Consider the following 25,576-nt stretch of genomic DNA (forward strand, 5'->3'; position numbering starts at 1 on the left):
TCCTCCAAAGACAGGACTGGAAGAAACTATTGTGTTTGTTTTCTAAATGCCGATCTATTGGGTATTAAGGATCTTAATCTGCCATTAATATTTTAATGATTTGTATAAACAGAGTATTTTGAAGTTTTCATCATCCCACACTGTAACAATGTAGTCTGGAGAGAATGAGGGTGAATGGGCACCACTTCTGATTAAAATTAGACACAGCCACTTCGCTGGGATTACGCCAAGAGGGATTTGAATATGTTCAGTTAAGAGTTTATTGAGTTTTGATATATTTTGTAATCATAGATTAGTTTTCAACAGGAACATTCAAAACCTTGTTCACAGACACTGGGATTAAGGCAGACATGCAGACAGGGTTACCACCCTGACTTCCCAACATTAGTCCCTTCACAAACCTACTGTACCAAGCCTGTTCCAGTATGACGACTAGTGTAACATATTTCAAAAACAAGTTAACATGAGAGTCAAATGTGAATTACTGTAGATAATGTATTTTCTTGACTGAACAGTTTACTGTAATAACACTGGCAAGTATAAAATAAAGATGGACAGATTGTTAATCTAACATTGCAAGTAAAAGTATTGTTTTTATTTCTCATACAAATCACTAATCATAATGTATAATGCTTCTTTAATGGAGACACTTAAATGATAACTTCAGATAAACGTCTTCAGTATTTTGCTCAGTTTCACATTGCTTATAATTGGATTTTACATTTCTCTCAACATGATCTATCAAAGAGATTAAGGGCAAACAAAACATGATTCCCTTTGAACAAGATAACAACTAATGTCTACCATTTCCTGTATAGAACTAGATATAGCAACCCTACAATAACACCCAGTTATTCAAGAGATCAGGAGCAGTGAAGTCCTTCCCAGAACAGGAAAGAGAACTACGGATAGACCTCCTGAGGACCTAGTCACTCTGCTGTGTTTCTGACTCTGTGTCTCTTGGTCAGGATTAGTTCCACAAAAAATGCCTACCCTAAAAATAGCAGGCTGTCATATGCCTACCTACAGTATAAATATAGAATAGAATATACTTTATTGTCCCCTCAGGGAAATTTGTCTTGGACTCATTTGCTGTAAAAATCAACTCTATACATAAAAACAGAGGAGGACAACACATCACATGTCTCACATACATATACTACACACAACACATTGTCCACAACATATTGCACATACAAAACACATTACACATATTACTCACAACACATTGCACATACACAACACAACACATTAGCAGGCTGTCATATGCCTACCTACAATATAGCAAATAGCAGGCTGTCATATGCCTACCTACAATATAAATAAAAGGCTGTCACAAGCCTTCCTACAGCTACAGATAGCAGGCTGTCATATACCTACCTACAGATAGCAGGCTGTCATATACCTACCTACAGATAGCAGGCTGTCATATACCTGTACCTACCTACAGATAGCAGGCTGTCATATACCTACCTACAGATAGCAGGCTGTCATATACCTACCTACAGATAGCAGGCTGTCATATACCTACCTACAGATAGCAGGCTGTCATATACCTGTACCTACCTACAGATAGCAGGCTGTCATATACCTACATATTTCATTTCAAACCGTTATTTATATTTGTAAAGCACTGAGGTTTCCCTCATTTACAGTGATGACGAGTTTACACACAGTCAATAATGTCCCAAGACAAAAACAATAATAAAAAACAGTTACAGGTTGAAGTACATAGCCATGCACTTTTAAACTCTGTGACTGAAGGAAGTACCTCAAGCTTTAGAGTCTGTTGTAAGGTATTCCATGTATAAGGAGCATCATGGAAAAAAGCAGCCCTTCCAAGTTCAGACATGTCACATGTTCTGACAACAAGCCAATCATTAGATCGGGTCTGGTAGGTGCCAAGGCTCCAGTCCAACAGAGATGAGATATAAGGTGGAAGTTTACTAATAATGGCTTTGAAAATAAACAAATACCAGTGATAGTTATGCCTTAGAGAAAGAGATGGCCAGCCCACCTTATGATAAAGAACACAGTGGTGTGTCACATCTATCACCTGTAATAAATCTTATGGCAGAGTGGTAGACAGTGCCCAAGGGTTTCAAGGTTGTCACGGAAGCATGTCTATAGATAGTGTCACCATAGTCTAATACTGATAGAAAAACAGCTTGAACAATTATTTTCCTACTGAACATAGGAAAGCTAGAATGGTTTCTGTACAGGGCGCCAATTTTCTGCCACAGCTTAGAGGCAGATTATCTACATGAAACGTGAGTTTATTATCCAACCACAAACCAAGATATTTGTACTCTCAATATGCAGGCCATTAGCAGTTGAAAGGTGGAGTTATAGAGAACAACATAAACTTAGATTTGCTAGGATTTAGGAAATGTTTAAGATTGGTGAGAACTTCTTGTAGTAAATTAAAAGTAAATTGCAGATTAACAATGGCTTCCAGAACAGTATCCGCAATACAGTAGACAATTGTATCATCAGCATATACATGAACATGACAGCCAGTTAGTGCAGAGACAATGGCCGTGTTTCCCGAACTAGTTAAGAAGCACTTAACTCCAAAGTACTTCTTAACTCCCATACAAAGGGTTGCTTAAGAAGGGTTCCTTGAGAAGGTTCTTTATCGGGAAACCCGGCCAATATCAGTAATATAGATGGTGAAAAGGACAGGACCCAACACCGAACCCTGGGGCACACCTTTAGCTAGAGACAGGAAATCAGATTGAATGTTACCCGATTTTACACACTGACAAACTTGATGACAGATAATACAGAAACCGGTCACAAGCATCTTTATCCAAACCAATACTAGATAGTCTGTTTAAAAGTAGCTGGTGATCGACTGTATCGAATGCTTTTGAAAGATCTACAAAGACGGCAGCACAGTGTTTCCTGTTGTCTAATGTCCAGATTATGTCATTAGTGACAAGAGTGAAAGCTGAAATAGTACTATGATTAGCTCTCAATCCAGATTGGTGAGGACTTAAAACTGAATGACTTGAAATTTGATGATGATGACAATTTGTCATTTTAATTTGTTATTTACCAAGGTCTGCATAACTTTGGCTAGGCATGGTAGCCTTGAGAATGGACAATAATTGTCCAGCTTATGCCTATCACTGCCCTTGTGCAAAGGAACCACCCGAGCAGATTTCCAAACCTGCGGAACTATACCAGATGCAATGGAGAGATTAAAAATGTATGACAACAGCTCACTTATGACTGGGGCTGCCACTTTTTAAAGTAGCCAGATAGCCAGCATCTACTGTATGACAAGATTCAGGTGAGTAATTGTAGGAGAGGGGGGTGGGGGGATGAATAGAGTAGAGAGTGGAGATTCTACCTTCCAACTCCACGATTTTTTGGCTGAGCTGGAGACATTCAGCACAATCTGGGACATTGGGGTGCGGTGTCATGAGGGGTCACTTGGCTATTACCAGTGTTGCTGGTAATAGTCAAGATGGGCTATGAGTGGCACAGAATTGAACTTACACGCAAGGACACATGGGAGTCCACAGCGAAGAGTAGATTTGATAGCAAAACACACAGGGCCAGCTAGGAACGAGAACGAGGCTTACCGGCAAAGGCCCATTGACTGGGCCTGGTGAGGTGGAATAGCCTCCGGTAAGCACGTTAAACATAGATAGCAGACGGTCCCGTCGGCGTTTGGGAATGTGAGTGTCAAAGTCAAGAATCCAGCGTCCGATCATTAAAATACTTGCTGAATTAAAATAAGAAGATAAAAACCACCAATATGCAAAAAATGATTGTTAATAGATGGTGTAAAACTAATTTAAAACAGCAAACTTTGACAGAACTTCTCAAAGGCAAAGAAATCACCCGCGAGATACAGATAGCAGGCTGCCATAGCAGGCTGTCATGTCAGGTTTGTGTCGCTGAAGGGTCAGCTTCCCTTTCTCTCACTATCCACTAAAATATTAATTTAGAAGCCTACCCCATTACTTCCAGGGTGGAACAAATCAACATACTAGATATACGGTCACATACAGGACGTACATGTAAGAAAAGCCCTCTTAAGAAGTCTGTTTTAGACTGATACTGTAAGTCATCTATGTATATGATTCACAATACACTGGTATTACTAAAAAAAACAAGCACTTTCATAGGCAGTGGTTCAAAAATGTGATCTTAAAGGACAATGCTCGTTTTTGACAACCTGGACCTTATTTACGACATATTATAAGACGTTTGACTCACCGAGATCACTAGTTCGGAGGCATGTAGAAGAAATTTAAAATCCAGCGTGAGCCAGTATATCCATGTAATGGCGGTGGTCGGGGCACTTAGAATGCAGTTTCAAAAAATCTATTTTCTGCCGCGAAACGGTTGTTTTCATCAATCTGTCTTGATGAATCGCTAGTTGTGCTTACATAGAGCATAGGCCTGTTGTGGTTTTCACATGCCATGATCTTTAGAAACGTCTTTCGAAACAAAATAGCTTCCTCACTTGCTCCAGCACAGCGCGCAATCGTTGCTCCAGCACGCTGTGCGCATGCGTGCTGGAGCAAGTGAGGAAGCTATTTCGTGTCTAAAGACGTTTCTAAAGATCATATTACAGAGGCATGTGAAAAACCACAACAGGAGTATGCTCTATGTAAGCACAACTAGCGATTCATCAAGACAGATTGATGAAAACAACCGTTTCGCGGCAGAAAATAGATTTTTAGAAACTGCATTCTAAGTGCCCCGACCACCGCCATTACATGGATATACTGGCTCGCGCTGGATTTTAAATTTCTTCTACATGCCTCCGAACAACACCAAAGTGATCTCGGTGAGTCAAACGTCTTATAATATGTCGTAAATAAGGTCCAGGTTGTCAAACACGAGCATTGTCCTTTAAATGGACAGGCAGCTCGGCACCTATGGCTGTGTTCAGTCTACTGCACGCCAACATACTAATATTAGTATCTCCGTGAAATAATCTCCCTCTCTATTCTACAACATCTCCGCTGAGGCATGCATATCCACGTCTATCAGAGGATTTAAACTGGGATGAAATGGTATATAAACAGGATCCCCTCAGGACAGGTTATCTCCCTGGTCTTCTTTCAGATAGGAGGGGGGTGAGGGGGGTGCACCTTGGTGGAGAGAGGAGGAGGAATTAATGTTTGCCCTCTGGGAGGAACGCATGCTGGATCTCAAGTTTGAGGGAATCTTCCCATCTTGCTGGGATTGGCATGAAGATGGGTGAAAGAGAGGGAAGGGGAGACAGAGAGAGAGAGAGAAGCGATGCTTTGGTCCGTGCTAATGATTCATTGTTAAAACTAATGTGAGCGAGCAGGTATTGAATGGCCCAGAGCACAGCAGCGCCAAGTTCTCAATCTTACTGGTTTAGGAAACAGACCCACACAGTTGATCTGTGTGAAATGCAGTGTGTAGCTTCTGTATGTCTCCCAGCATTAGAGGCCCAGGATGTAGTCAGCCTGGTTAACAGGGTTTTCTCTTCTCAGATGTTGGTTCCATACACAGGATTTCAATGTAACGTGAGTGTTGCATGAAAAGAGATACACTGTGACCCCGATGCACTAGATAGGATAAGCAGTGCTGATAAGAGAAGCTGAGAGATACTGAAGGGTAGGGAGCAGCAGATGGCTAGACAGACACAAGACCCCCGGCCCCGCGGCAGAGGTGAGGGCAGACAGAAGGTTGAGAGGCTGCACATAGATCAGCCATATTGACACAATGTATTGACAAATGAATTTGAGGGCAAAGTCCTTCTGTGCACGTTGATTTAGGTGTCAACACAGTTCATCCCAGTTAGTTCCAATGCTCACACTGTCTCTCATCCCTCATGATCCAAAGAGCACGGAGAGTCAAGCTGTAAAAATCAGCAGCACATTAACAGCTGATAAAGGTACTATTTTGACATATATGCATGTAAGCATTACCTGAAAATGTGAATACATTCAATTCAATATACTGCATATGTACGCTCATGCAATTGATCAAATTAAATGTTTTACTTTTTAAAGATTTCCTAGGCTCTAAACACATGTAATATGTGTCTTGTTTACAATTAACTTAAACCAAACCAGAAAATGTAATTATTTTTAGTAATAAGTTCAATAAACTGAATGTGGTGGTTACAGATGCTGCTATTTTGAAAGACTCAATTGACCAGCGTGTATTGCACGAACCGAGCTGAGGAGGCGAACAGAGTCGGAATTCGGCAGAACAGCGGTAGCCATCATTATCTCTCAAGCGAAAATTTGTCAGACCCTGTATCTAGCTATATTTGCTATTGAAGAAAAACACTTGACAATGCCAAAATACTGTGCAGTTTGGTGAATCAAGGATTTAGCGGCACTGGCGGGAGTGAGTTTCCATCCGTTGCCGGAACACCGCAAAAAGTCCAAAGAACTCAGGTGAATGAATCATCTGTGTGTCGGTTGTCATCTTTTGTGTGTGTGCGATCGCATTTTTTTTGTTTTGTTGAACTAACTTTATAGGTTAGGCTTTTTTTGCTTCCGGGGATTTGACGACACGTTTCGACGCGGCAAATCCCCAGAAGTACAAACTTTGTGAACATGCTTTGTTTACATAGAGCAACTATACAGTAGTCAAGGAAACCACATTTTTCTTTATTGTTTTGTGGGTGTCTAGTTGTTGAGCCTAATGTTGTTCTAGAGTGGAATTCTCCTTTAAATGTTTGGAATATTATGTTACCGTAACAATTAATTCAAAATTTTCAACAATAGCACACAACTGAATAAATGTATTTGATTAGTTACGACATACAATAAGCAAAGATGTCTAAGGCCAATATGACATCAGCTAGTAGACTCACGAGTCAGTCTCTAATAAGGGGCGAATTCACTAAAGGATTGCGCAGCTTTTCCTGACGCAAAGCCTGTGCAAATAAGTCAAAAATTATGTTTGCTATTCACAAAGCCCTCGCAAAGGGTGAAATACGGTGTTAACTGCGTTGCGTTCGTCATTGCGTTTCTCTGCGCCGGTGTTATTAGCTCATATTTAAATTAGGTAATATGGGCGGAGAATGTTCCCCTTTCTATGCAAATGAACATTATTGCAAAACCCGCCCAATTCACAAAGATCAGCGCCAATTGCCTCACGCAGTTAAAGTGAAATTAATTGCGTTTTCAGAGACGTGGTGGTATTTAAGCGCAAGGGGTGTCATGGCCAGCCTTTCCACTGATCATGGCAGCAGTGATTGTTGCGAGGCGAATTCGGCATCGCAATGCCAGGCATGTTGTTCGTGAGAGAATATTTAGAAGAAGGTCACTTTTTGATTTAACACTAGAACCACCGCGGTAGCTGTTTGGACACCAGAGCGCGCAGCTCTTCAGCCAACTGGAGGATCAGTTGACTATGCGTCTCTCCACCCGTCCCCAGCGAGTCCAAGCTCCCCCAATGAATAATAGCCTACTTATTTATAATAGCCTACATAGCACGAAACTGTGCGTATAATAGTCTATACGCGAAACTGCGCATTCCCTATAGCTGTTCATTGAACGGCTGGGGGCCGATATAGGTATAAATAAATAAAAACATAGCCTACACAATATTTGTTTTATTTGAATGGTCTTGAAAATATTTTGCTTTTGTATCATAGGTGACGGCAGGTTTCATCTTCAGCCATGGATGATGACTCCCGTGCGTAATCCTTCCAACGTTGGAGAGGCGGTGTACAACTGGGCTCACATCAGGACGCGCGGTGTGATTGAGTGCACATTTGGAATCCTGAAAAGCCGTTTAGATGCCTAGATCGTACCGGTGGGGCAATGTTATACACTCCCCCAAAAGTATGCCAGATCATCGTGCTGCAACTTGCATAACATAAAATGACAATTTTTCCTTTGTTGGTCTTTTTAAATAATTCCACCTCCGTTTGCAGTCTTCCGCGTTTACACACACAAATGGCACTGACTGATTGGGAAATTAAACCCCAAATATGATTTTTTGCTGCAGTCGTGATATTTTTTGCCGAAAGCTGTAAGACATGTTTTTGAACCTCGTCCGTGAGGCCTTCAAGTTTGCTGTCTGAAAATCGTATCTTTCTTTTTCTGTCTGCCATCGTCCAATGATATGCATACGAGTTGTATGCGCTGTATGCGCAGTATTTATAGTCATTTCCTATATCAGCAGCAAATTGCACTCAGCCGCAAACACCGAATGGGCGTGTTTGCGCCGGGATATTATTAGCGCAATGTCTTTAGTGAATAGGTTTTTAAAACGGAGCACATAGCTGGCGCAACTGACGCGCAATGTAATGGTGCAATAAGCGGGCGCAATTTGCTTTAGTGAATTCGCCCCTAAACGTTGCTCTCAACCAGAGACTGAAGACATTCCTCCAGGTTTGAGTCAGTCTCTAAACGCTGCTCTCAACTAGAGACTGAAGACATTCATCCAGGTTTGAGTCAGTTTCTAAACGCTGCGCTCAACTAGAGACTGAAGACATTCGTCCAGGTTTGAGTCAGTCTCTAAATGCTGCGCCACCGACAGCTTCTGTTAATATTATGGATCTAGCTATCACGGTCTTATAAATTCTAATTTTGTCAACCCGGCATGAGACCAGGACATGAATTGAATGTATCCACCTCCTATAGGTGAATTGAATGTATCCACCTGCTGTACTGTAGGTGTCACAGGTTTTGATGAAGCGCTTACATGCACAGGCATCAAAATAATGTTCAATGATCCTATATCATGGTAAAATGTTATGATGATGTTCGGGAAAGATCTTTCTACCATATATATATATATATATATATATATATATATATATATATATATATACACACACACACACACACAGTATATAGTAGACAGATCTGTAGCTGCAAATATCAGTACAATGCCTGTCATCATAAGCTATTCCATATTCCCAAATAACCTTTGCCTTGGAAATAAGACAAATGAAACACAAGGTTTTTGTCTCTGGAATATTATAGCTCGACATTAAAAAGCAATTAAACATAACTATTACATTAGAAAAGAAATGAATTAACTTTCAGTAGACAGCAATGCACATTTTCTCCAGTAGCATGGTACAAATGAAACTCTTCATTAAGGATTAGGAAAATAACAAAGACAATTAGTCTTTAAAATGAACCTTTAAAATGTTCATTATTAGTTATACTGTTATAATGTATTCTTCAACACAATGTAGGGGGAAAAAGCAGACTTTAATGACATCATAACTTCATCAAGTTTCCAAGTTAATATGGAGGGAAAAGTTTACTCAATCATCCACTGAGATCAGCAAATGTAATTTCTCCAGCACTTCTCCACTTCATACCAACATACAGCAGGTGTTGGCTCAGGAAAATAATTTTGGGTAAATATTGATGTTGTAACTATGTGTGCTACCCCCCCCCCCCCCCCCCGCCCCCTTCTCCCACACCTCCTCGCTGCTTCTCTCCTTCCGTCCACACAAAGACACGCCCCCTCCCTGCGGCCGACAGGCGAGCTAGTTAAGTGAGGTATCATCTTCGGTCCACAACTTGCCCACCATCTCCCACAAGGGCATTGTGAGTAGGGTACAACTGTTGCGAGTGGGTGGCACATCTGTTCCCTGAGACAGGCAAAGCCCTGGGGTCGCCCTGAACCTCGGCTAGCATTTCAAACACATCGCTAATAACTGCTCTGATATCTCTGCTCCACTAGAGACAAAGGGCCTCGATCGGGGGCTACTCACCATCAGATCTCAGCCACAACATATTTTCTAATAGAGGGAGCATTAACAGTCATGTTTGTTGTATTCTTATTCGTCTTTCCATCTGGTGCTGCGTTTACACTCGGCGGGTTAAACATATTCAAAACATACACCTCCAAAATTGAATAAATTCACAGGCGATGGCATAGGCCTGGATTGAAGCACCATATGCGCGCTGCTGCAACATATACCTGCCAGGTCTCAGTAAGCACAGCTCATGAATTGTGCAGCAGCACAATTAGGATGTATCTGTTGTTTGGATAAATATGCATCACTGAATCACAACCTGCACCAAAAACTTTTTGAAACTAAATGAATATTCCAAATCCAACAACAACAGTACATCTTATGTCAAAGTTGGCACAATAGCCTTGAATAATGCCCACCTCCACATTCAACGAAAAGTTTAAATGTGGTTCTGAAAAGAGAGTTTTGTTTTCCAGTGTTAGTTTGGATAAGCTGAAAAGGATGATGCGGTAGAAAGGAAGGGATGAGGTAGCAGGTGAGTTTCTGAGTGCCTTCTGTGTTGGACATGCAGTCAAAAAACAGTAGTGTGTGTGTGTGTATGTGTGAGAAAGAGAGTGTGTGTATGTAAGAGAGAGAGAGTGTGCTTATGTGTGTGTGAGAGAGTGTGTGTGTGTGTGTGAGAGAGAGTGTGTGTGTGTGTGTGTGTGTGAGAAAAAGAGAGAGTGTGTGTGTGAGAGTGTGTGCGTATGTGTGAGAGAGAGTGTGTCCGTGTGTGTGAGAGAGAGTGTGTGTGAGAGAAAGAGAGTGTGTGTGTGTGTGCATGTGTGTGAGAGAGTGTGTGTGTGTGCGCGAGAGTGTGTGTGAGATAAAGAAAGAGTGTGTGTGTGTGTCCAGGGGGCTGGTTCAGTAGTGCCTGGGGAGCATTGGTGGCTCTGGTAGTAGAGGGCGAGCAGAGAGTGTGGATGAAAGATGAAGCCTAATCCTCCACATGTGGAGTTTTTTGTTTTTTGTAAAGGAAAGCCAACTGGAGCCAATCTCTGGACTCTAGGCCAGGAGCTCCAGGAAAGCATTGCCCGCAGCCAAAGCACATAGTGTGAAATGAGAAGCTAAAGCTTGAATGTGCTTTTGTTTATCAAAAAACTGCACTCTAAGTGGGATTGGCAGTGGAGGGGCCCAAACTCCATAAGTCACGTAGACTGGCGTGGACTGGAGTGAGGATGGCACGGCGGCATTTCAGGCTTGAGCGGCCCAGCAAAGGCATCTCGTCAGTCAGCTGCTTGGCAGTGCCTCCCTCCCCTGCATCGTGCCCGCTCCCGGTAATCTTGGTGCAAGTACAAAGCAGGATCAGATGGGTCAATCTAAAGTAGGAACATTTGGTCCCAAACCCGGGGGAGAGGAGTGAACACCCTGCGGCCTGGTTGGAGCGACCGCTGCTGAGGGAGCTCTGCAGGCCGGCCTAAGCCCAGGGAATTGGGGACGCAGATATCTGGGCAAGTAGTGGCCATCTGGGTGCCAAAGACCGACCCATTTTTTCAGCATTTCACACGTCTTTTATGCGTTCCTCCGCTGGTGGGGAACAGGGCCAGGCAGAGTACTGTCGCCTCTGACTTCATGGAAGACGACTGTGCAGGAGGCCAGAGAACTGGAGGAGCTTGTGGCTTCAGTGGTGTTTGTGAAGAGGTGAAGGAGCTCGTGGCTTCAGTGGAGTTTGTGAAGAGGTGGAGGAGCTCGTGGCTTCAGTGAAGTTTGTGAAGGAGGATCTGATTCTTCTTCGTCTTGCGGGTTAGGTGGTTTCCTCTCCTCCCCAGGCTCGGGGCCTAGGGGCTATCCTTTTACCACTATATATCCGGGCTATATATCCGGGTTCACCTCAAGGAGCCATGTCACCGTTTCGTCATCCAAAACCGTCAGGCCATGCATCCCGGTGTCCGGTATATCAGACAGTCCTGGATGACATGGTCTGCGGTTTGTTCCTTGGCGCCACACTCGCACACTCTAATGAAGCAGGGACTGAAATAGAACAGAGTGGCCTGGTGGTGAGACTCCGTCCCCTCAGGTCAGAGCTGGTCGGGGACAGTGTACCCCTCTCCGGACCAACTACCCGCCCGCACCGGTGAAGACCATGTGTCTCTAGCCCACTCAGGGGCTGAGTTGTGGGGCCCGTGGCGTGGATAGTGGCGTGGTGGTGAGACTCCGCCCCCTCAGGTCAGAGCCAGTCGGGGACAGTGTAACCCTCTCCGGGCCACCTACCTGACTCCACCGGTGAAGACCGTGTGTCTCTAACCCACTCAGGGGCTGAGTTGTGGGGCCCGTGGTGTGGATAGTGGCGTGCTGGTTAGGCTCCGCCCCCTTGGGTCACAGCTAGTCGGGGACAGTACAGTGACCTCCGGGCAATTTCCATGCATCCACCATTGAAGACTGTGTGTCTGTAGCCCACTCAGGGGCTGAAAAGTGGGTTCTGTGGCGTGAATAGTGGCGTGGTGGCGAGGCTCTACCCCTTTCGGCCATAGCCAGTCAGAGACAGTGTACTCCTCGCCGGGCTACCCACCGGCCCCCACCAGTGAAGATCATGTGTCTCTATTCCACTTTGGCTGAGTTCTCTGCTACCACATCAGTTATAAAAGGGTGCCTGTACCTTTAAGAGAGGCTGCACATGCACACAAATTCAAAAAAAGCAACAGCTGCCACCACTCTAATCCCAACTGACACTCTGATCCTAGACATGGTCCGCTTCAGACAGCTCTATCGCGAAAACTATAAATGTTACAGCTTATATATTGACACTATAGGAATCATGAGAACTTTCAGAACATTTCTCTGTATAATATGTCTGTATAGCTTAAACACTGTAGGCATGGCGACAAGTTTGAAAAAGGGTAAAAATGCTAAATTAGCAGCTCAAAAGTTAGTGCGGCACCATATGTTTCAATGTGGAGCGCAGTTGCCGAACAAATCGTCATACCTCAGAAACGGTAAGTCACACAGCTTAGATACTTACATTGTACGAATTAGCACAGTTGTGTGAACATTTCGCTATATAATGTGTATGAGCTGTTAAAACTGTAGGCATAGCGACAAGTTAGCTCAAAAGATAAGAGTGCAGCACCATATGTTTCAATGGGGAGCGCAGTTGCCAAACAAATCATCATACAGCGAAAACTGTAAGTCACACATATGATATATAATATGTGAGTTAGCTGTCAAAATTGTAGGAATGCCAGCAGTTTACAAAATGTGTGAATATTTTCAGAGCAACTGCTGCCACCACTCTAAAAACATAAAGTTTCTGAACATTCCAAAAGCAGTTTCAAACAGTTTCAATGGGACAAAAAATAGTTTTAAAAGTTACATTTCTAAAAAACGATAATTTTTTTTTTGAATGGATCCGTTAAAGAGCTAAACATTATGACCATTTTAAAGTTTGAATGAAGTTTCTAGCACAAAGTATGAAGAAGTAGTTAAGGAGACAAAAACTGGGGAGAATAATAATAAAGAAAGAAAGAAAGAAAGAAAGAAAGAAAGAAAGAAAGAAAGAAAGAAAGAAAGAAAGAAAGAAAGAAAGAAAGAAAGAAAGAAATAGTGGCAATATCACAAGTTGGGCTAGCTTTTGCAAGCTAGCCCAACTAATTAATGTTATTTTACGTTTTCTGTCGTCAGTGATCGGACATTTGGCAAATTCTCCTAGTGTTGTCTGCCTAACTTTTCTTCCTCTGGGTTGGCTAGTCTCGCTAGCCATGAGCGGGTGTACCCTCATGTGGTTGTGCATAGTGCATGTATTTCCATGATACTTCAGGATAGCATTGCATATATTACAAGTCACTATCTTGTCTCCTTTCTTGAAGTATTTCCATACTGCTGATTTCTGTCCTTTGCTTCTCTGTGCTTCTTCTTGTTCCATGCCTTCATTGCCTCTTTCTGTGTCTTCCTCCATCTTTCTCTTCTGCTTGCTGCTTAGCGGGCACACAGTCACACATGTCCGGACAGTGCCCTCTCCTGTATATCTGCAGTATGCATCACTAACAGTTGGAAAGAACGGACGTTCCACCCCCAAAATTTAACGACTAGTCGACAACAATGTACCAGTGTCGACTAGTGGTTTGATAGTCGACTTTTCGACTAGTTGGTGAATGCCCTAGCAGCCACACAATAGTTTGTGTCTAAGCCAGGTGTACACTGGGTTATTGTAAGACTGCACCTTAAAGACAATCCATACTAAACAACCAATCAAAGCGTCATAAACCCAGTCCAGAGATACTTCTCGACCGTTCCCTGAGGAACTACCAGACAGGTTTGTTTGTTAGTGTATTGGCTCTGCCACACACCACCCCTGGTTCACTCTTTCATTGGATGGACCAGTTAGTCACACTGGTGCAGACACAAAGAGCAGACACTTTCAAAGGCCCCACTGTGGAGCCCAGTGAAATTATTCAATTAGTGAATTTAGCACCTGATCTGTTTAGCTAGCAGCCCTGAGGACACTACAGCTGCACTGTTGAGAGGGGCGGGCAGAGTTAGGGAGAGAGAGAGAGAGGTGGAAGAGGGGGTAGAGAGAGGGAGGAGCGAAAGTGATAAGGAAAGGGCTGTTCAGAGCATACGGTATAATATTCTATACCTCCTACCCTTGTTTGATTTATGGGAAAGCAATATTATATTAGTCTATAAGTCTTTAAAATATCAAACTATATATTATATTAGTCTATGAGTCTTTAAATATAAAACAATATATTATATTAGTCTGAGTCTTTAAAATATAAAACTATATATTCCTGTTAGCATTACATTGTCAAACACTGAGCACATTGTTTAATGCACACTGCCTTTTCTACTATCTACACACACACACACACACACACACACACACACACACACACACACACACACACACACACACACACACACACAAAGATGCTGCAGTTTAAACCGCCTGCATATCTACAGAGGTATCCTCTGAAAGTGAGTCTTGGCATGCAGGCTTGTGAGTAGCGAGAGCAACAAGCAGATGTATAACAGCACGTTGTGACAGCAGAGGCTTAACAGTCAGCGCTACCAACACGGACGTCCTTCAGCTGCCTGTTCAAATGGCTGTTACATTATCTGTCTTTGTGTTAGTTAACTTGAATTAATCTACAAGCTATTTCAAAGAAGTAATATCTCACTGCTGTTAAATATGTCATCTATAATTTCAAATATCTAATCTTGACAAGTCAAAGTGTTGCACTCAGTGAGGCAGTCTTGAGGAGCAGTTAGATTACAGATATCAGTACAGTAGGTAACTGTCCAATGTCCATGCATGCTTCTTTTTCCATGTTAACTTTACTACCATTCCACAGCGCCTTGGTCATTTCAACATACTGTAAGATGGAAAGTTCAGGGAATGATTTAAATTTGGTCTGATTCGAGGAGATGGTTCTCTAATAACTATCATCAAGAGGACATTGCAGACAATGATGGCACCAGTTTGATGAGACGAGGAAAAATGCGCTGAATGTCCATAAGATGAAATACTTTAATCTTCTAGCCCACCTGTCCCTTAAAGAAGAATGCTCTTTTTCGACAACCTGGACCTTATTTACGGCATATTATAAGACGTTTGACTCACCGAGATAACTTTGGTGTAATTCGGAGGCCTGTAGAAGAAATTAAAAATCCAGCGCGAGCCAAGTATATCCATGTAATGGCGGCGGACGGGGCACCGAGAATGCAGCTTATAAATAAAAAAAATTCTGCCGCGAAACGGTTGTTTTCATCAATCTTTTTTTATGAATCGCTAGTTGTGCTTCCATAGAGTGAGGGCTTGTTGTGGTTTTCACATGCCTCTGTAATATGATCTTTAGAAACGTCTTTAGAAACAAATAAAGCTTCCCCACCTAGCCTACTCCCAAAATACAAAGGTGGCACCTGGCTCAACATAACCTGGTGTCACTAGACATCAAACAAGCCTACATGGTATGTATGCTCATGAGCGTCTTACCTACCACTGTCTCCCCCTGCTACACCCACAGGGCAGATGGACAACGGGGCAATAACACAATGGGAGACTAGACTAGACTAACAACTAACAATCAAACAAAGGAAAGGGTGCCCGACCAACGCGGGAGAACCGCGGGTTTAAATAACTGGCGGACCCAACACCGATTGGCTGCAGACAATAGCTGGCATGGCTTGATTGGCTGGACTGGCTTGACGTTAGACAGGAGGGCGGGACCAGCTAACAGGCAGACCATCTCAACCTGTATGAGCGTGAGAGGAGAGACAGACAACCCCCCCCCCCATAAGGAACAAACCCCTAGGATTTGTGACAGACTAATAAACACGAGAGAGAGCGTCCGCTAAAACATTCTCGGACCCCTTTTTATGCTTAATCTCAATGTTATAGCTCTGTACAATGAGGGCCCAACGCATGAGTCGCTGATTCTGGTTGAACATGCGTTGCAAAAACACAAGCGGGTTGTGATCAGAGTACACTGTGATGGGCAGAGCACTGGAACCCAGATAGACTTAAAAAAACTGAAGCGCTAACAGCAGAGCTAAGGCTTCTTGCTCAATAGTGGAATAATGGATCTGGTGTTTGTTAAACTTGCAAGAGTAATAACACACTGGGTGGTCAACACCATGTCCATCCTCCTGAAGCAACACCGCGCCTGCGCCCCGACCACTCGCATCACTTCCAGCTTAAAAGGATGCTCAAAGTCCGGTGCAGCCAAAACAGGAGTGCTACACAAGAGAGCTTTCACAGATTCAAACGCATACTGACACTCTGTAGACCAATCAAAACTCACGGACGGGCTGAGGAGACTAGTTAACGGAGAGACAATGGTGGAAAAGTTCTTATAAAAACTCCTATAGTAACCAGCCATCCCTAAAAACCTGCGTAGTTCGCACCCGGTGGTAGGCACAGGGTAGTTGGTGATAGCTGTCACCTTCGCATCAATAAGACGCACTTCACCTTGTCCCACCTGTTTTCCCAAGTACGTAACTGTAGCCCTTCCAAACTCACATTTGGCGAGGTTGAGAGTCAGCGAGGCCTCAGCCAAACGTGTAAACACAGTACGCAAGGTACTCAGATGTCCTGCCCAGTCAGAGGAATAAATGACTAAGTCATCCAGATAGGCCGTACAGTTGGACACACCTGACAAAACAATATTTACCAGCCTCTGGAACGTGGCTGGAGCATTCCTCATCCTAAAGGCTAAAACAGAGTATTGGACAAAATCATCAGGGGTCACAAAGGCAGATATCTCAGAGGCACGTGCAGTCAGTGGAACCTGCCAGTAACCTTTAAGTAAATCCAGTTTACTGACAAAGGTAGCTGAACCCACAGTGTCGATACAGTCATCCAACCTAGGCAATGGAAAAGAATCAGGGACTGTAACAGCGTTTACCGTTCTATAATCCGTACAAAACCGGGATGTACCATCAGGCTTTGGAACTAAAAGGCATGGCGAACTCCATGGGCTAGTGCTTGGTCTTGCCAGATCATTCTCCATGAGATAAGAAACCTCCTGCTTCATAATCTCCCTCTTCTTAGAATTAACCCGGTAGACATGCTGTTTGATCGGCGTGGCCGTACCAACATCGATGTCATGGGTCAACACAGTGGTTTGAGTGGCAACGTCACCAAACAAGCATGGAATCTCATGGACTAACTGTACCACACCATCCCGGTGGGTGCCATCTAAATGAGGCATCTGACTGGGCAACTGCACTAGCATTTCAGAGTTGGACAACCTCACGCACTGTTGCGGAGCGTTGCGTAATACCAGACCGCCTGGATCACCACCATCTCCGGTACACACCATGGCTGAAGCCACAGGAGCTAGCTGAGGGTCAGACCTGGAATGATACAGCTTGAGCATGTTTATATGACAGACACGCGACTGGCGCTTCCTATCAGGAGTTGCAACAACAAAATCAGTATCACTTATCTTGTTCAGGATCCGATAAGGACCAGAGAAGCGAGCGGACAGTGAGGAACCAGGAATAGGCAGCAAAACTAGAACCTCGTCTCCCACCTGCAAAGAACGGGGCACAGCCTGCTTATCAAAGTGACGTTTCATCCTAATTTGGGAGGACGCGAGCGCCTTTTTTGCCAGAGCAGCTTCTCTTTTAAAACCTTAAGAGGTCCACGTACCGTGTGGCCGAATACAAGTTCAGCAGGGCTAAACTTCAATGACTCCTGCACAGTCTCACGGGCTGCAAACAGGTCTAGTGGAACCCCCTTATCCCAATCCTTCCCCGACTCCAGACAATACTTCCGCAGCATCGACTTTAAGGTCTGGTGCCAGCGCTCCAGCGCACCTTGACTCTCAGGGTGATAGGCGCTGGACACACGATGCTCAATGGACAAGGACTGCAACGCCTGATTAAAAAGCTTGGACATAAAATTTGAGCCCTGGTCGGTCTGCACAACCCTAGGTAACCCAAATGTCGAAAATAACTCTATCAAAGCCTTTGTAACCACTGGGGCGGTAATCTTGCGAAGTGGGATTTACTCGGGGAACCTAGTAGCGGCACACATAATGGTCAACAGAAACTAATTTCCAGACTTAGCCTTAGGCAGCGGTCCCACACAGTCTACCAACACTTGCTCAAATGGCTCACCCACCACTGGAATAGGACAAAGGCCGTATAACCTGATTTGGTTTCCCTGTCATTTGACATGTATGACAGGTACGACAAAATGTAACCACCTCAGACTTCAAAGCTGGCCAAAAGAAATGCTGAAGAATCCTATTATATGTCTTGGCCACTCCTAAATGACCAGCGAGAGGATGATCATGAGCCAGAGACAACACAAGGGGGCGATAGGGTGCAGGAATAACAATCTGACAGACGTCACCCCAATCACTCCCTGTATCCACATGAGCGGTCCATTTGCGCCTTAGATAGACCATCTTCCATGAAATAGGCTACCTGTTTCGACTTAGCCTGCTCAGGGCTAACCACACTAGCGAAACACTTGCTCAGAGTGGGATCATTCTGTTGTGTAGCTATAAGCTGCTCACGAGTCATAGGAAGACGTGCAGACTCCATACTGGGTACACTGCACTTCCCTGAGCCGTCGCTAGCCTTGTCGACATGTACAGCAGCCCTGGGGCTTGAATACAACACATCCGTGGTAAATGTGGGTGCAAGGACTGACTCCGCCAGAATAACCTCCTTCCCCAATTTTCGAGCTTGCGCACGTGTAACCACGCACGCAAGGAAAGCCTCGGGAAATATCTGGGCCAGCTGATCCTCCTCGGAATTAACCCCAGGGCTATCCATCACCTCTAAACTGGGCAGCACCCGACCTCCAGCCATGTCATTTCCCATAATAAATGAAACCCCTTGCACAGGGAGCGTAGGACGCATCCCTACTTTAAACACTCCACTCACTAGATCAGAGCGCACATGCACAGAGTGTAAGGTCACAGACATAAACCCCATCTCTATCCCCTGTACCAACACGCTAGAACCACATGAGGTGTCCTCAGACAATGGGAGTACACCAGCAAGAATGAACGACTGAGCAGCTCCAGTATCACGTAAAATCTGTATTGGCTGCTGATCTTGTGGGTCACTGGTTAAAACACTAGAACAGCCGAGGGTGGGTCATGTGACCCATGCGACTTTTTCTAGATATGTGCGTTTTACGTGTCAGTGTTTTTGAAACTTCGAAATCCCACCAGGAAAAGGTAGTTTGGTCTTCTTCTTTTTTTTCGCGAATTCTGGCTAAAAGCCGGTCGGCCATCTTTTTTACCTGACTTTTAGGCTGCAATGCTACTTTCTCCCAGCAGATGTCGCCTAGGTTCATCAATACGGTTTTTATAGGAATCAAGGTTGAATGAATATTCCATATTACATATGGATATAAGAATGTGCACAACAATAATATGTGACAGCGGCTGGTGATTTGGTCCGCAACTTGGCAAACCCCGAAATGCGCTAGGGGGAAAAATAAATAAATAAACGTTTTTTTTCTTCTTTTTTTTTTTTCTGTATTACCAAAGTTGAAGTTGTGAAGAACCCACTTACTATAACAGACAACAGTTTTAGGTTCACGAAATACGTATAATTAGTCTGCAAACTAAGCTCGTTTTTAGCTGATTTCGAGTCGGGTTTGGGGGCGGGCAGATCGATTAGCATGATTTGGTTTCATTGGCTATTGCTTCCGGGTTCTCCGCCCCCCACCCTTCCCCAACACGCCGGCTTTGTTTACATGCAGTCCCAAGTTAACCATGAATGCTACAGCTTTTGCTAAAGAGAAGACGGGGATGGCATCCAGGACATGGAAAGAGTTTTAAGAGCAGCTAAAACTCCAGTAGAGCAGGACTCGTTCGTACACAGAGTTGTATTCTTGATGACCTGTGATACAGAGATGACTGTATCAACAAAGCTGCTACCAAGCGTCGAACGACGTACCAGATTCACACCACTGTTGTCTGCCGCCAAGCATTCTGCTTTGCTTTGGGGTAAGCTATCTTTATACTATCTGTGCTGTTTACATTACATTAACGTTAGTCGTTTAGCAGTAGCTCCTTTCTAAACAAGTAACTAAGTCTAGCTAGCATAACAAAGGCACTAGCACTAACTAACATAGGCTAGCTAGCTAACATTAGCTAACATGCTAGTTAGCTGAGCTGTCCCTTCGTTCCTAAACTAGCCAGCTACTTAGCACAGGGATGTTGAGGAATTTACATCCAAACACCTTAAACCTTTGTTCTCTCTCCTTTTGTAATTCATCACCTCCCCCAAATATTCACATAGCTGTGCTAACATACAAAATGGCCTCCAGGAGGCCATACACTTTGAATCTGTCTACAACAGAATAACCATCCTTTGTCATCCTTTGTCCCCAATTGCCGCCTTTTTCTCATGTCACATGTCTGTACTCTTGGCCACGCCTGCCATTTAATATGACGTACAATGGAGTAGCCAATCACATCCTGGAAGCACCGTACCTGTGTTTTGATTGCATATAAGGCACAGCAAAACCCAGAGCCGGCGCTTGTCTGGATAAACCACTCTGCTGCGTTGTCCAGAAAGTCCTTGCGCTCGTATGTTTTCACAATAAACCAGACTTAACCTTTTGAGCGAATCTTGGTAAATCCTTTTTACTAGAACAGTAATTCCATTACAATTTGGCGACTCGGGACGGGATCGGCTGCTGTGAGGTTCGCCTGGAGTGAACAACGAAGGAAGCCAGACGTGCGGAGCAGTAGCGAGCTCTGGAAAATCTTCTCTCTTTGCGCCTATCCGCATGGGTTCGGAGAAGTCCGCCTCGTTGGTTTCACTCGGCTAAACTCACGGTACGTTGAAAAACGAATCCTTTTATGCTTGGTATTTGCCTTGGTTTCGTTTCAGATTGTGTTGGTCTAGATTGTTGAAAACAGAAACCCCCGGGGTGGGTTTAGTAACTATCTAAGGAGTTGTGACTCAACAATAGATATATTATATTGTATTGTTCTTTGACTTCGTCCTTGTTTCGTTACTAGGGTATATGCCTTTCAGAAGAAGTGTGGATTTTGGTCTCGTGATTTGTTCCCCTGCAGTTGATGTACAGTTAAGGTTGTTTATCGGTTGCAGTTTAGAACGGTTTTGAGTTAATACGCCAAAGTTGGCACAGAACGGGCTTCCCTTTGGCCGGTCGCAGGAGTTGTACCGTTGAATGTTTTTCTCAGCGAAGGTAGCTTCTGGGAGTGGTTTGGTAGTAGTCCATCCGCGTTTCTTGGAGAAACGTTTTCCCCTTTATCCCGGGTGGGTGGGTAGCTTCCAACCAAGAGGCTGGTGGTTCAGCCGGGCAGGCAGGCATATGGTTTTTGCTTGTTGTAACGTGGGCCTTTGTTCGTCTTTTGTGTTCTGTGTCCCTGCACGGGGTTGTTCGTTTTGTTGTTTACTGTTTGAGCTTCGGCTCTTGCCTTGTATTGTTTGTTAAGCGCGCCTTTTATCCAGGTAAAGAATTGTAAGTATTTTGTACACTGTTTCGACTGTTAAATCCTAACTGCTAGAATCTAGTAGCTGGTCGCCTGGGAGAAGCAGAAAACACCACTCCGCTCTCCCGTGATCCGCCATCGAGCCAGAGGGAGAACAAAGGACCAGTTGCTGGTGATGGGTGAATGCCGAACCAGGAGACGGGCACAGGACCGGAGGTGGAGATGGAGGTTACCGGCCTGCTTCTCTACAGATGGGCGACCTGTGGTTCGTGGGATGCAGGGCCAACGCCATGTCACCGACTCACCGTGAACGACAGGTAAGTATGACATAGGGAAGAGACCATTTTGTCCGAAGCGTGCCAAATACTCTGTCCTCAAATGCAGAAGAGGGAAGTTTTAGATATACAATATTTAATAATTAGCTATACAAATAAAGCTTTGATTGATTTTTTGATTAATTGATAATTGATGTTTTGTTAATTGTAAATGAAGCGAGTTCATTTTAGTGTTATTTTATTTGAGTGATGCATTTTTTTCCCCCATCTCTGTTTTATCCTGACTTCAGGGAATTTGTTTTCACCCTTAGGGGGTGTTGTTTTGTTGAGATGAGAATATTTTTATTTTTATTTCATAAAATCGCGAGAGAAATTCTAAGAGCAAAATCCAATTGCCTTGATCATGACTGGGGACTGGGCATGTTAAAGTAATTCTTACACTGCCCCTGATGTCACTGTAGGCTACTGCAGAGCCTAGATCCCTGCTACTGTCCGATTCGGTAAATGGACAAAAGCTAGATCCCCACTGACAAACTACATAGACTGACGAACCCGACTGGCTCTAATGACACTTGAACAGACACCCTGTTTAAGTTTTCCTGACTGAATAACACAATTTTTCCCCAAAGCAGGAGCTTGCACTTAACCATGTTTCTGAGTATCTTCAACAGACTGCTGATAACTGTTCCTGACCAAAAAGGGGAACAGGGAGACCAGACCAGAGGACTCAAAGAGGGGAACAGGGAGACCAGACCAGAGGACTCTCCTTTTGCTCTTCTGTTTTGTCTCTGTTGTCTCTCTCATCTGTGGATTCACAGGTCTCTCCTCCCATGTCTCTCAAAGACATTGCCGACCTGCTCCCCGTATGAAGTCCCCACTAAGGAAAGGTGACCATTCCGGACGCCAGAGAGGGCTTCTTCTTATCATCTCCAACCAGGCCGTTGGGTCCTGATCCGCGACCTGGGGCCGTACCAGATTCAACTCACCACGCAGACGGCTGCCAGAGTAGCTGAGAGAACTTCGACGCCGTTGCCTCCCAAACCAAGGAGCAGAGGAGCAGCCTGAGAACAGGCCAGAAAACATGGAAGAGAAGTAGATGTAGCGGGGTGAACCTACCCGTCAAAGAGATGTAGCGGGGTGAACCTACCCGTCAAAGAGATGTAACGGGGTGAACCTACCCGTCAAAGATGGAACAATCAGGACCATGGCATTCTGGCCTGTGTGGAATAGCTGTCAAAAGTAGCTGAGAGGACGGTCCATGCAGCCGAACCAGAGATCTCAAGGGCAAAGCGGTCACCGCCACACTGTCCTCTCCTCTGATGAGCAATCGGAGAGTGACCTTGACGGTCACCGCCACACTGTCCTCTCCTCTGATGAGCAATCAGAGACTGACCTTGCCGGTCACCTCCTTCTCGTGGTTGTGGTATAACAACGTGGACAATCTCAACAACAATGACTGCACCTCTAACCGCACACACTGGAACCTACATTAAACATTCAGAGACGCAAACATGGAAGCTATGATCCAGAGGAAATTACATGCGATTATTCACAACAAGAGTGAATGAACTTTGAAATTATCTTGAAAAAATATCATATTTGTTTACAAGAGTTACAATGGTTGAAACATGAGTTGATAAATAAGTTTGGGTTTTTCCTCTAAATTGACCAAGAGGTTTTTTGCCCTTCTTACACTGGTAACCATTCATCTTTTTGCCTTGTTCAAACTTTAAATCAAGGTTTTTGGTGAATGGTTGTCCACTTTTAGACTATGAATAGTATATAATCATGTCATCTTTTTTACCTTGTTTCCTGTCATATTTCTGAAACAAGGGGTTTTGGTGCGTGATTTTGCACGTGGAAAGAAAATAATCTATTTTTTTGTTAAATATTTCACAATAAAATAAAAAATAAAAAATCTTTTGCTCCACCTAGTGGAGAGATTATTTCCTTTCCACATGTATAGCATAGCTGAATGTTTACACTTTGTGTTTGGATTTTATATTTTCTTTTTGTGTACCTGTTCAGGCACAAATGGGGGATTGTTGAGGATTTTACATCCAAACACCTTAAACCTTTGTTCTCTCTCTCCTTTTGTAATTCATCACCTCCCCCAAATATTCACATAGCTGTGCTAACATACAAAATGGCCTCCAGGAGGCCATACACTTTGAATCTGTCTACAACAGAATAACCATCCTTTGTCATCCTCTGTCCCCAATTGCCGCCTTTTTCTCATGTCACATGTCTGTACTCTTGGCCACGCCTGCCATTTCATATGACGTACAATGGAGTAGCCAATCACATCCTGGAAGCACCGTTCCTGTGTTTTGATTGCATATAAGGCACAGCAAAACCCAGAGCCGGCGCTTGTCTGGATTAACCACTCTGCTGCGTTGTCCAGAAAGTCCTTGCGCTCGTATGTTTTCACAATAAACCAGACTTAACCTTTTGAGCGAATCTTGGTAAATCCTTTTTACTAGAACAGTAATTCCATTACAGGGACATGGCTATAGCTAGTGAGCTATCCCTTTGTTCCTAAACTAGCCAGCAAGGCAGCTAATATCTAGCCAGCTGCCTAGCACAGGGACATGGCTAGCTAGTGAGCTAGCCCTTTGTGCCTAAACTAGCTAGCGAGGCAGATAATATCCAGCCAGCTGCCTAGCACAGGGACATGGCTAGCTAGTGAGCTAGCCCTTTGTTCCTAAACTAGCCAGCGAGGCAGCTAATATCTAGCTAGGTAGCTATATTATAGAGAGAAACAGAATGAGAGAGCATGAGAGGTATGGTAGTCTGACACATTTGTTTTTTGTTTTGGTTACAGGATGAGCAAAAACCAGCTCCAGGCCTGTGAGAATTTGCAGCTCTCCCTTGGCCCCTCCATACCAGCCAGCAAGAAGATCACTATGCACTACAGCTTTTATTTTGCACAACAGGTGAGGATACGTTCATCCTATCATGCATTAGCTAGTCTATTTAATCAACACATTCTGGTACTATTTTATCTATATGGAGTGCCAGTACTGTGGGCAATAGTTTAATGTACTTTCTTCCTTCTATTCTATTGTAGTTTTGATGCTGAGAGACCTGGCATGGTTGTGGCCAGAGAACACCGTGATGCACCGGCAGTCAAGTTTCAGCTGCTGCGCAAGCCTGATGTCCTGCCCCCCAGAGAAGGTCTTCTTGTGCAAGCCCCACCCGGACTGGACATGGCCAGACAGACGTATCTCTTCTGACAAGATCAGAGAGTTCTGTTCTGAGGGACGAGACATCACATGTCCCCCGCCAAACTCCACAGCAGCTCAGAACAAGACTGTCCGCTTGTAGATTCACTGCAGATCATCAGGACGACAGCACTGCAGGAGAAAGGCCACAGCCTTTCCCTGTTTGTATACTGAAGCTTTGCTTGTTCTCTTGCACAAACTTGCCCACACTTGCACAGACTGCATTGTCAGACTATTGAATACTGAGCCGAGTACTGTTGTTATTACCTTGAGTATTGAGCTGGGGACTGTTATTACTTTGTTGTACACTTGATCACAATGAACACTATGCACCTTGTCTATAAAACAGACAACTGACTGTACACTTTAACACTTAGACTGTTGCCTTTTTTTGTACACTTTACTACTTATGCTTGTACTTTATATCATGTATGTGACAATAAAGAACGTTAAATTTGAACTTCATCTTATATTGTGTTG

General features: G+C 44.0%; 1 long non-coding RNA gene across 2 annotated transcripts; it reads left to right on the forward strand.

The window, feature by feature from the left end:
- The first annotated feature begins 5,826 nt into the window (after positions 1–5,826).
- On the forward strand, positions 5,827–7,815 carry LOC311312761. Of its 2 annotated transcripts, XR_014630580.1 has the most exons (4): positions 5,827–5,893; positions 6,129–6,219; positions 6,320–6,404; positions 7,613–7,815. It is a non-coding gene; the product is annotated as an uncharacterized lncRNA (long non-coding RNA). The 2 variants fall into 2 exon arrangements; XR_014630579.1 differs by having other exon boundaries at positions 6,129–6,404.
- The last annotated feature ends 17,761 nt before the right edge of the window (positions 7,816–25,576 follow it).

Source organism: Borostomias antarcticus, assembly GCF_949987555.1.
Source record: "Borostomias antarcticus genome assembly, chromosome: 8".
Taxonomy (NCBI): domain Eukaryota; kingdom Metazoa; phylum Chordata; class Actinopteri; order Stomiiformes; family Stomiidae; genus Borostomias; species Borostomias antarcticus.